Source organism: Carlito syrichta, unplaced genomic scaffold (genome assembly GCF_000164805.1).
Source record: "Carlito syrichta isolate Samal-C Ts95f unplaced genomic scaffold, Tarsius_syrichta-2.0.1 Scaffold308079, whole genome shotgun sequence".
NCBI classification, from domain to species: Eukaryota; Metazoa; Chordata; class Mammalia; order Primates; family Tarsiidae; genus Carlito; species Carlito syrichta.
This window is the reverse complement of record NW_007252175.1, coordinates 1,567,791-1,578,571: the sequence shown is the minus strand read 5'-3', so window position 1 is coordinate 1,578,571 and position 10,781 is coordinate 1,567,791. Positions and strand designations below refer to the sequence as shown.

Below are 10,781 nucleotides of genomic sequence, written 5' to 3'. Positions count from 1 at the left end.
CGCCCAGGTGGGTCTTGAACCCACGGGCTCAGGCCATCCACTCACCTCAGCCTCCCAAAGGCGCGGAATTACAGCCTGAGCCACCGAGCCTGGCTAGTTTTTTGTACTTCTAATCTCCTTTTGGTGGCACTGGGTCTAATGCTGACCTCCTGATCATAGACTGTATTTGCATTTCTCCTTATTTTACTCATAACCTGTGGTGCTGATGGTCTTCCTCAAATGTGTGTTCCCATGCAAGTTTCTGTTCTAGTCTAGACTGTAAATTCTTCTTACTAAGCTGTAGGATTTTTGCTCATCTCTATATTTAATTTTCCTGGTGAAAGCACAATGTCTTTGAGTTTGCATTTAATACAAATTTTATACACACCAATTCATGTTCCAAATGTTTTCATGTACTTAATATGCTTGCTAAATACATAAATTAAATAACTAATGCATCTAGATTACTAATACTTTAGGGTCTGGTTCTCAATAAAAAATTAGAATTAAAGATAAACTTATAACTAATCTTCCTGTGTGGTGAGTAATTTGATACCTCAGTTTATATTTTTGTCCTTAACATAATTTGATGTGTTATAGAAAAGTACAGATATTAAAATACAAATCTTTTATTTCAGTGCAACAGATATAATTTAGACAGGTTTCTATAGGAAGACCAAGCATCTCAAAAATTTTCAATTAACTCTATAAAGATAGTTATTCAGTCTATTTAGATGTAAGGACAGCTATGACAAAGAATGTAATTTTCTAAGGAAAATATTTCAGGACTTTGAACAAGAACCACAGTCCAAAAGCATCAGCCTCATTGTTCATGTTATCTCCAGTTAATATTTCAATAAATGTTTATTTGAAAATATTATGAGAAAGACACAAAGAAGTTACAAAACAGGAAAAAAGTTAACTAATATCAATTAGCATAATAAAAGGCAACATCTGTGCACTTATTAGGATTAAAAAATAAATACATATAGAGCAATACGAATCATCATTATAATTATCAATATTGTTTACAAATCTCAGTATTAAGTACTTCACAAATGTTGATATAATATGCAGTGGGATAGTTATTATTTTCTCTATTTCATAGATTATTTCAATTATAGCTTGTTCCTTATCACACAAATCATGATTCAAATCCTCTTTTAACACTATGTTCTATGTAGTTAACCATCCATACAACTCAAAAATAATAGTTAGTGCTCATTAAAAGCTCAATATGCCAAGTGCTTCACTGAAATTTCCCAACAATTTCTTGTAAAATGGATATTAACATCTCATACATGAAAAAGGAAACACACGCAGAGAAGTTACTTAATTGACCTAAATTGTATGAAAATAATACAGAGTGTGTAGTAACCAGGGAATAGGGACTGAAATCCAGAGGTTCAGATCCAGAACTCTCTCTCTGAAATCATCAAACTACATTGCATGGCATATGGCAAAGAGCTGCTTAAGAGAATATGAACAAGATATATAAGGAACTGAGAGAAAAAAATGAGTATGCTCCAGCAAGTAGATCACAAAGTCTTCTTTTTTTAATTTTTTTTTTAATTTAAAGATGTGGGGTACAATTCAGGGTTAGGTATACAAATGTTCATTATATGCAGGTACCCTTATTGATGAGGTGTGTCCCTCCCTCTCCTGGCAGTTTCCCTCATCTGTCAATCCCTTTCTTATAGTATTATGATAATTGTTCAGGGCCTGCTTATGAGTGAGAAGATAGGGTACTCTGTTCTTTGTTTCTAAGAAAGATCACTGAATATGATAGACTCTAAATCAATCCAAGTTGCAGCAAAATCCGTAGTTTGTCCATCTTTATGGCTGCATAATATTCCATTGGGCATATGTATTACTTTTTTTTTTAATCCAGTCCAGCTTCCATGGGCAACATGTTTGGTTTCATGTTTTTGCTATTGTGAATTGAGCTGCAACAAACATGCGTCTGCAGGCATCTTTTTTGTAGAATGATTTGAGTTCCTCTGGGTATATTCGCAATAGGAGGATTGCTGGGTCATATGGAAGGTTCATTTCTAGTTCTTTCAGAAATCGCCTTCCAAAGAGGTTGCACTAGTTTGCATCCCCATCAGCAGTGTAGAAAAAGTTCCCTTTTCTCTGCATCCTTGCCAGGATCTGTTGTTTGTTTTGTTAATGATGGCCATTCTTACTGGGGTTGGAAGCTATCTCAATGTGGTTTTGATTTGCATTTCTCTGATGAATAGTGAGGCTGAGTACTTTTTCATGTGTCTTTTGGCTGCCCATATATCTTCTTTTGAGAGGTGTTTATTCATGTCTTTTGCCCACTTTTTAACAGGGCTGTTTGTTTGTTTTCCTTTAGTGCATTTGAGTTCCTTGTAGATCCCAGAAGTTTGACCTTTGTCAGATATACAGTAGGCAAATATTTTTTCCCACTCTGTGGGCTGTCTCCCTGCTTTCTTGATGGTTTCTTCTGCTTTGCAGAAGCTTGCCAGTTTGATGAGGTCTCACTTGCCTATCTTATTTCTTATGGCATGGACATTTAGGGCTTTGATCAGGAATTGGATGCCAGTTCCAATTTCCATAAGGGTGTCTCTTGCATTTTCTAAGATTCTCATAGTTTGAAGTTTTATGTTACAAGAGGCAAAAAACTGGTCTTGAAATACAAAGTACAGATTTAGGGACACTGAGTTTAAAAGTTTGCAAACAGAACACAGGTTAGTATGTGGAATATGTACTCTACCTGAGTTCAAGATTTCTGTTTTAATTATTTGTGTATTAAATAAACTAGTATAATGGTGCCTAGTATACTGAAAGAATGGTGTGTTTACGCAGTAAAACTAAATAGGTTTACAACACCATAAATGCCACATATGACAAATTCATACTTAACGCCCTGCTCAAAGATAAAAGGTTAAAAGGTTTTCTCCAAGTTCAGAAAGAAGACAAAATATTCACTTTCATCACTTCTACGTAACATAGTACCAGAAGTCCTAGCCAGAGCAATTAGATAACAGTAAGAAATAAAAGTGTCAAAGTTGGACAGAAATAAATTAAAGTGTACCTTTCTATGGATGTCATGATCTGACATCTAAAAAAAAACCCTAATGAATTCATGAAAGTTTTGTTAAAACTAATAAACAAATCAGAAAATTTGGAGGACATAAAATCAACTTTAAAAAATAAGTCACATTTCTTTATAATAAGATACTATTTGAAAAAAATCAAGAAAATGATTTCATTTAAAATAGCTACAAAAAACCTGCTTGTTGTTGATATATAATAATGAGACTGTCTTTTGCACATTTGTTTTGTACTCCAAGACTTTGCCAACATCCTTTATCAGTGCAACCAGGTTTTTGATAGACTTTCTTGGATTTTTGAGGTATAGGACCATATCATCAGCAAAGAAGGATAACTTTCCACTTTTCCTATTTGGATACCCCTGATTTCTTTCTTGTGTCTAATTGCTACAGCTAGGACTTCCAACACAATGTTGAACAAAGGGAGTGAGAGTGGGCAGACTTGTCTTGTTCCAGTTTTTAGGGGATATGTTTCAGTTTCTGTCCATTTAACAATATGCTGGCTTTGGGTTTATCATAGATGGTGCTTACTATTTTGAGGTATGTTCCTTCTATACCTAGGAGTTTGAGGATTTTGATCAAGAAGGGATGGTGGATTTTATCAAAAGCTTTTTCTGTATCTAATATAATCATGTGGTCCTTGTTTTACATTTGTTGATATACTTAATTACATTTAGGGTCTTGTGGATGTTGAACCATCCCTGCATTCCAGGGATGAAGTCTACTTGATCATGGTGGGTGATTTTTGAGATTTGTTATTGGATCTGATATGCTAGAATCTGGTTGACAAATTTTGCATCTATGTCTATTAGGGTTATTGGCCTGTAGTTCTCTTTTTCTGATGAATCTTTACTTGGTTTAGGTATCAGTGTGAAGTTAGCTTCGTAAAATGATTTGGGGAGAATTCTGTCTTTCTCAATTGCCTGGAATACTTTCAATAAGGTTGATATTAAGCTGACCTAGATAAAAAATTTGGTACATATACGCAGTGAAATATTATGCAGCCATAAAGACGGACAAACATAGGGACTTCATAGCAACTTGGATGGATTTAAGAGTCTATCATACTCAGAGATTTATCACAGAAATAAAGTACAGAGTGCCATATGCTCCCACTCATAAGTGAATCTTGAAGGTTATCACAAAACTTTAAGAAAGGGATTTGCAGTCGTGGGAAACTGCCGGGGGAGGGGGGCACAATTGGGAGTTGAGGGAAACTTCCAGGGCAAGGAAGGGCACACCTCATCAATAAGGGTAACTGCACAATGCACATTTGTATAGCTAACCCTGAATTGTACCCCACATCTTTGTAATTGTAAGAAAGGAAAAAAAGAGGTTATTGATATCCGCTCCTCCTTATAGATTTTGTAGAATTCTGCTAGAAAGCCGTCTGGTCCTGGACTTTTTTTGCAGGTAGTTTTCTAATGATGAAGTCAACTTCCTTGGTTGCGATTGGTCTATTTAGAGTTTCGACGTCTTCCTGTTGCAATCTTGGGAGGCCGTGTGATGGCAGAAAGTCCTCCATTTCATTTAGGCTATCAAGTTTGTTTCCATACAGGTATGCACAGCGATCTCTGATAATCTTTTCTTTATCTTTGAGGTCAGTTATGGTTTGAACTTTTGTATTTCTGATTGTATCCATTTGGGCTTTTTCTCTCTTCTTCTTGGTCATGCTGGCTAGAGGCCCATCAATCTTGTTAACTCTTTCAAAGAACCAGCTTTTTGTTTTCTTGATTGTTTTCTATGATATTTCTGTCTTCTATATATTTGGGCTTTTACTTTGGCAATCTACATTCTACTGTTAAAGTTAGAGTTTCGGTGGTCTTGTCTTTTGAGCTCCTTCAGGTGATTTGTTAGACTGTTAACTTTTTATCTTTCCATTTTCTTGATGTGTGTTTGTAGAGATATAAATCCCCTTCTCAGAACCAATTTCATGGCATCCCAGAGATTTTGATAGGAGGCTTCTTCATTTTCATTTGTTTCCAAGAATCTTTTAAATTCTATTTTGATTTCTATGCTGACCCAGTAGACATTCAGCATCATGCTGTTTAGTTTCCATATCTTTGTGGGCTTGGGGGGAATTTTGTTGCTGTTGTTATTTATTTTTATACCACTGTGGTCTGAGAAGGTGCATGGCAGTATTTCAATCTTATGAAATTTGTTTATGCTTGGTTTATGACTGAAGATGTGATTGATCTTGGAGTACATTCCATGTGGTGATGAGTAGACACACACACAAACACACACACACACACACACACACACACACACACACGCACACACACATGCACACACATGAAACATCTCATCATCTTTCTAACCAGAGAAGTGAAAGACCTTTACAATGAAAACTACAAAACACTGATCAAAGAAATCCAGAAGGACACAAACAAATGAAAAAATATTCCATGCTCATGGATAGGAAGAATCAACATTGTTAAGATGTCCATTCTACCAATGACAATCTACATATTAAACACAATCCCTATTAAATTACCAATGTCATTCTTCTCAGAGCTGGAGATGACAATACAGAAATTCATATAGAAGCAAATGAACCACGAATAGTCAAAACAATCCTTAAGATTCCAGAAGCAAAACTTCAATTTCTCAACCATCTCATCTTCATCAAAGCCTCCACCAACAATTTCTGGGGCAAGGAGAACCTATTCAGTAAATGGTGCTGAGAAAACTGGTTGACCACATGCAGGAGATTGAAACAAGACTCCCACATATCACAAAACCAAAAATCAACTCTAAATGGATCAAAGACCTAAATGTAAAACCTCAAACTATAAGAACCTTAGAAAATGGAGGAGACACCCTTATGGAAGTTGGAACTGGCAACCAATTCCTGATCAAAACCCTAAGTGCCCATACCATAAGAAATAAGATAGACAAATGGAAATAAGATAGACAAAGCTCATCAAACTGACAAGCTTCTGCAAAACAAAATAAACCATCAAGACAGCCTAAAGAATGGGAAAAAATATTTGTCAACTGTATATCTGGCAAAGGCCTAACTTCTAGGATCTACAAGGAACTCAAATACACCAAAAAGAAAACAAAACAAAACAAACAACCCTGTTAAAAAGTGGGCAAAAGTCATGAATCAGTGCATCTCAAAAGAAAATATACAGGCCGCCAACAGACACATGAAAAAGTGCTCAGTCTCACTATTCATCAGAGAAATGCAAATCAAAACCACATTGAGATACTACTTAACTTCAGTAAGAATGGTCATCATTATTAAAACAAACGACAACAGATACTGGCAAGGTTGCAGAGAAAAAGGAACGCTTCTACAGTGCTGGTAGGAATGAAAACTAGTTCAATCCTTTTGGAAGACAGTGTGATGATTTCTAAAAGAACCAGACATTGACCTTTCATATGACCCAGCTATCCCCCTACTGGGAATATACCCAGAGGAACACAAATCATTCTACAAAAAAGATACCTGCACATACATGTGTATTAGAACACTATTCACAATAGCAAAAACATGGAACCAACCGTGCTGCCCATCAAAACTAGACTAGATTTTAAGAAATGTGGTACATATACACAATGGAATATTACACAACCATGATAAAGCCAAATAGAGAGACTTCATGGAATCGTAGATGCATTCAGAATCTATCATACTCAGTGATCTATCACAGAAACAAAGAACAGAGTACCACATGTTCTCACTCATAAGTGGACCCTGAATATTTACCATTATATTATAGGAAAGGGATTGTCAATAGCGGGCTATTGCCTGTGTGGGGGTGGTGGGGACACAACATCAATAAGGATATCTGATCTCAAACCAGAAAAATGAGGACAAAAGGGAGATCTAAACTTTACCTGTATGCTGGCATATACCTACTGCTAATTGTACTCACATTTTAAAAATAAAATTAAAAAATTAAAAAAGTGAAAATGAAGTAGCTTTCAAACTACCCACAAAATACTTGTGCATAAATGTAACTAAAGTGGTGGTAAACTTGAACACTTAAAGGTATAAAACATTTATTGAAGAAATCGAAGAAGACAAAATCAATAGAAATATAACATGTGTTCATGAATTGAAAGAATTAATATTAATAAAATATCCATAATACCAAGGTAATTTATAGATTAAATGCAATTCTTATAAAATTCCAATGACATTTATTACAGAAATAAAAAATGTAAAATTCAGTGAAATCCCAAGTAAATCTGAATAACCATAGCAATCTTTAATAAAGGAGAACAAAGCTGAAAACACAAAACTACCTGCTATGGTTATCAAAATAAAATGGTACTAGCATAAAAACAGACACAAAGACTAATGGAAAAGAATAGAGAGTACAAAAATAAGCTCTCTCTCTCTTTTTTTTTTTACAGTGAATTGATTTTTGGCCAAAATTCTAAGAATACAAAATAAGCAAAAGACAGTCTCTTTAATAAGTGGTGTTAAGAAAATTGGATATCCACAAGCAGAAAAGTGAAATTGAACCTTTGTCTCTTACAATATACAAATATGAACTTAAAATGGGCTATAGACATAAATACAGAACTTAAACTATAAAACTACTTGAAGAAAGCATAGGGTGAAAGCTCCATGGCATTGGTCTAGACATGAATTTTGGCTATGACACTAAAAACCTGATTTTTAAAAAAGTGAAAATAACAAATGGGATTGCAGCAAATTAAAAAACTCTTGCACATCAAATAAAACAATCAACAGAGTGAAAATAGAACCAACTGAATGGGAAAAAATATCTGCAAACAATACATCTAATAAGGGGTTAGTATCCAAAACGTATACAAAACTCAATTCAATAGGAAATAGACAAACTTATTCAAATATGAGCTAAGGGCCAGGATAACCATTTTTGAAAGAAGATGCACAAATGAACAACAGGTATGTAAAAAAATTGCCAACATCTCTAATCAGAAAAATTAAAACCATGATGAGATATCACCTCACAACTTTGAGAACAGCTATTATTAAAAAGAAAAAAAGTTGAAAGTGTTGGAGAGCAGGTGGAGAAAAACTTACGAAAACAATATGGAGACTCTTCAAAAAGTTAAAAATATATTCTCACGGTGTTAATGTTAAGCCTGAAATAATAAATATATGACTCTCAAATTTATATGTTCACTCCACATATGGATCAGAGTATAAAGACCCACACATCTGACAATGAGAGCTCTCATCTCCATACCCCACAAACTCATAAACTCAGCTTTTAGAGGTAACCTGCTCATTTTTTATTTCCCTCCTTCATTCCCTCATTCATGTGCTAGCAAATATAAACAGACCTCGAAGAACAAGAAAGCAGCAAACCATGGTGATATGAAACCTCTTTTGCCTTCTTTAGATCTTATTTCTCATCTAGAATAAAATGGTATTGAGATGACTTGCTGACTATTTACAGATTCTGAACACTTCTCTCACTTCTAGGTGTTCATTACTTCTGTTCAGATCAACATGCTTTCTTTGTTAATTACACCACAAATGCTTTCAATCTACTCTTATCTCCCTTTAATCTATTTTTCACAACAAAGCAGAGTGATCGAATCAAAATACTAGTATTTAGATTTGATCATGGAGCATCTCGATTTACTGTAATCTAGACCTTCTCCTTCAGACTCATCTTCTGATCCTGTCTCTACCTTGCTCATTACATTTGAAACATCTGCCCTTCTTCCAGTGTCCAGAAAGCTCCCACTGAGGGATCTTTTTATTTTCAGTCCCCCAACTTCTCCCAGTGTTCTGTGTTGATCCACCCAGTCTCAGGTCCGATGGCCCTTTCTTCAGGGAATCATCTCTGATTCTCCTAGGCCAGACAGTGTCTGAGGTATGTTGTGAAAGAAGGCGAAGAGAGTGAGACCTCAGAGACTCTCAGGTTTGATTTTGGGAAGAAGGTTTTTGATCTGGATGATTCATTTGGAACCAAGAAAAAACAAAGGAGATTTCAGAGCGCAATTAGAAACATTCAGAGTTGTCTCACAACACAGCTTACTGTCTCTTGACCATCCCTTTGATTAACAGAAGCTGAAAGAGAAAAAATTAACAACTTTCTGGCTTGAAGACATCTGGAGAACTACTCTCCCCCCTCATCTGAAACACTCTCAAGTCACCTCTGTAACACTAGGTTCCGTGATTCAAGTGAAACACAACCAGTAAAAGAAAGGATTCTGCTTTTACACTATTGTCTCACCTCTCTTTTGTTGTTTCATGGCAGTACATCAAGTGCTTTCTAAGACCAGAGAACCCTACCCCAAGGCAGAAAAGGACCCCAACTCACCAGCCATAGAGGTAACTGTCTCTGTTCCTTCTTACAGGGCTGAAGAGCACCTGAGACAGAAAAATGAAAGTTCCAGGATATTTCTTTATTGCAGAAGGCAGGGAAATTCTCTGTGCTACCCAATTGCACCATATCCTATAGTAAAGTCAGCTAGATAAGCTATTGGGCCCACACCCCGATAGAGGTATGAGGCTGTGAAGCTGCTGCTCAGAACTTCTTGGTTCATTGTTGGGAAATCCCTGTAGTAGGCAAATTGGTTTCCCAGTCCTGAACTCTAGCTCCTCACTAAAGAGATTATGAAAAAATGGACATGACATAATATTGCCCTGTAGGTTAACATCTCGGACATCCCCCCCCCCTTCTTTTCCATTTCCCTTTTTATGTCTCTTAGACCTTCTTTTATTCAATATTCTCTTCTCCTCGATATTTCTACTTCTGCTCACCTAAAAACACAGATCCTGAAGGAGTTAAATTTAACAAGTCTTCTTTCATTTCTGGATAATGATTAACCAATAGTTTGCATTTCCTGTTTAAACTGTGTTGGCATATCAGGATGCTGTCCTCCCTTCTCAGTCTCCCAGTTTCGCAATCTTTTATTGCAGTTATCGCTAAAGAAAACTTCTGCTTCGCTTCCAGGAACACTTTTCTTTAACTATCTAAGACTGCCATAAAATTTGATTTTTACTGAGGTTGACCTCTGTTTTTCTCTACCCATTGAATAAATACCAATCATAGAAGCAGTCTCAGGCTACAGTTGTATGAATGCATAATAATACAAAGGGGATATGTCCAGAAAGTTAGTAAAAGAGGGAAAAAGGCTATGAAGCGTTCTATTTGTAAAGTTTTCAAGAGGTCAGAAATTCTCATTACTTTTAATGAGTTTAGAAGTAAAAGGGACTCATTGCAAGTGAATGAATACCTCTTCCAGCTGCTCCTAAATTTTATTTTATTTATTCATTTTAATGTATTTATTTATTTATTTTGAGTTGGAGTCTCACTCCGTCGCCCAGACTGGAGAGCAGTGGCGCTCCCGGCCACCACAGCTTCGACCTGCTGGGCTCTGGAGATCCTTCTGCCTCAGCCTTCCAAGGAGCTGGAACTACAGGCGCACACTACCACACCCTGCTGATTTTTGATTTATTGTAGAGATGAGGTCTCTCCAAGTTGCCCAGGTGGGTCTCGAACACGCAGGCTCAGGCAATCCACTCACCTCAGCCTCCCAAGGCATGGGATTACAGGCTGAGCCACCTCTCTGTGAATGATTTCACTCAGACTAATTTTCATGGCATGGGGGTGGGGGGAACATCATTTTGCATGAGTCTCATACAAGGAATTGTCCATTTGTTTTGCAATAAGGAAACCACCAAAGGAGTTGTTCATATTCCATCTACTGTCTGCTACTGGTTGTTGAGTGTCTTACCTTCTTTTTTTTTTTTTTTTTGGT

The 10,781-nt window shown here is 36.2% G+C and overlaps 1 protein-coding gene across 1 annotated transcript in view; it reads right to left on the bottom strand.

Annotated features, from left to right (window-relative positions):
* The window catches only part of LOC103267243 (caspase-4-like), a 35,473-nt gene that overhangs the window by 13,881 nt on the left and 10,811 nt on the right, over positions 1 to 10,781 (bottom strand). The gene's annotated exons all lie outside the window — the stretch shown is intronic.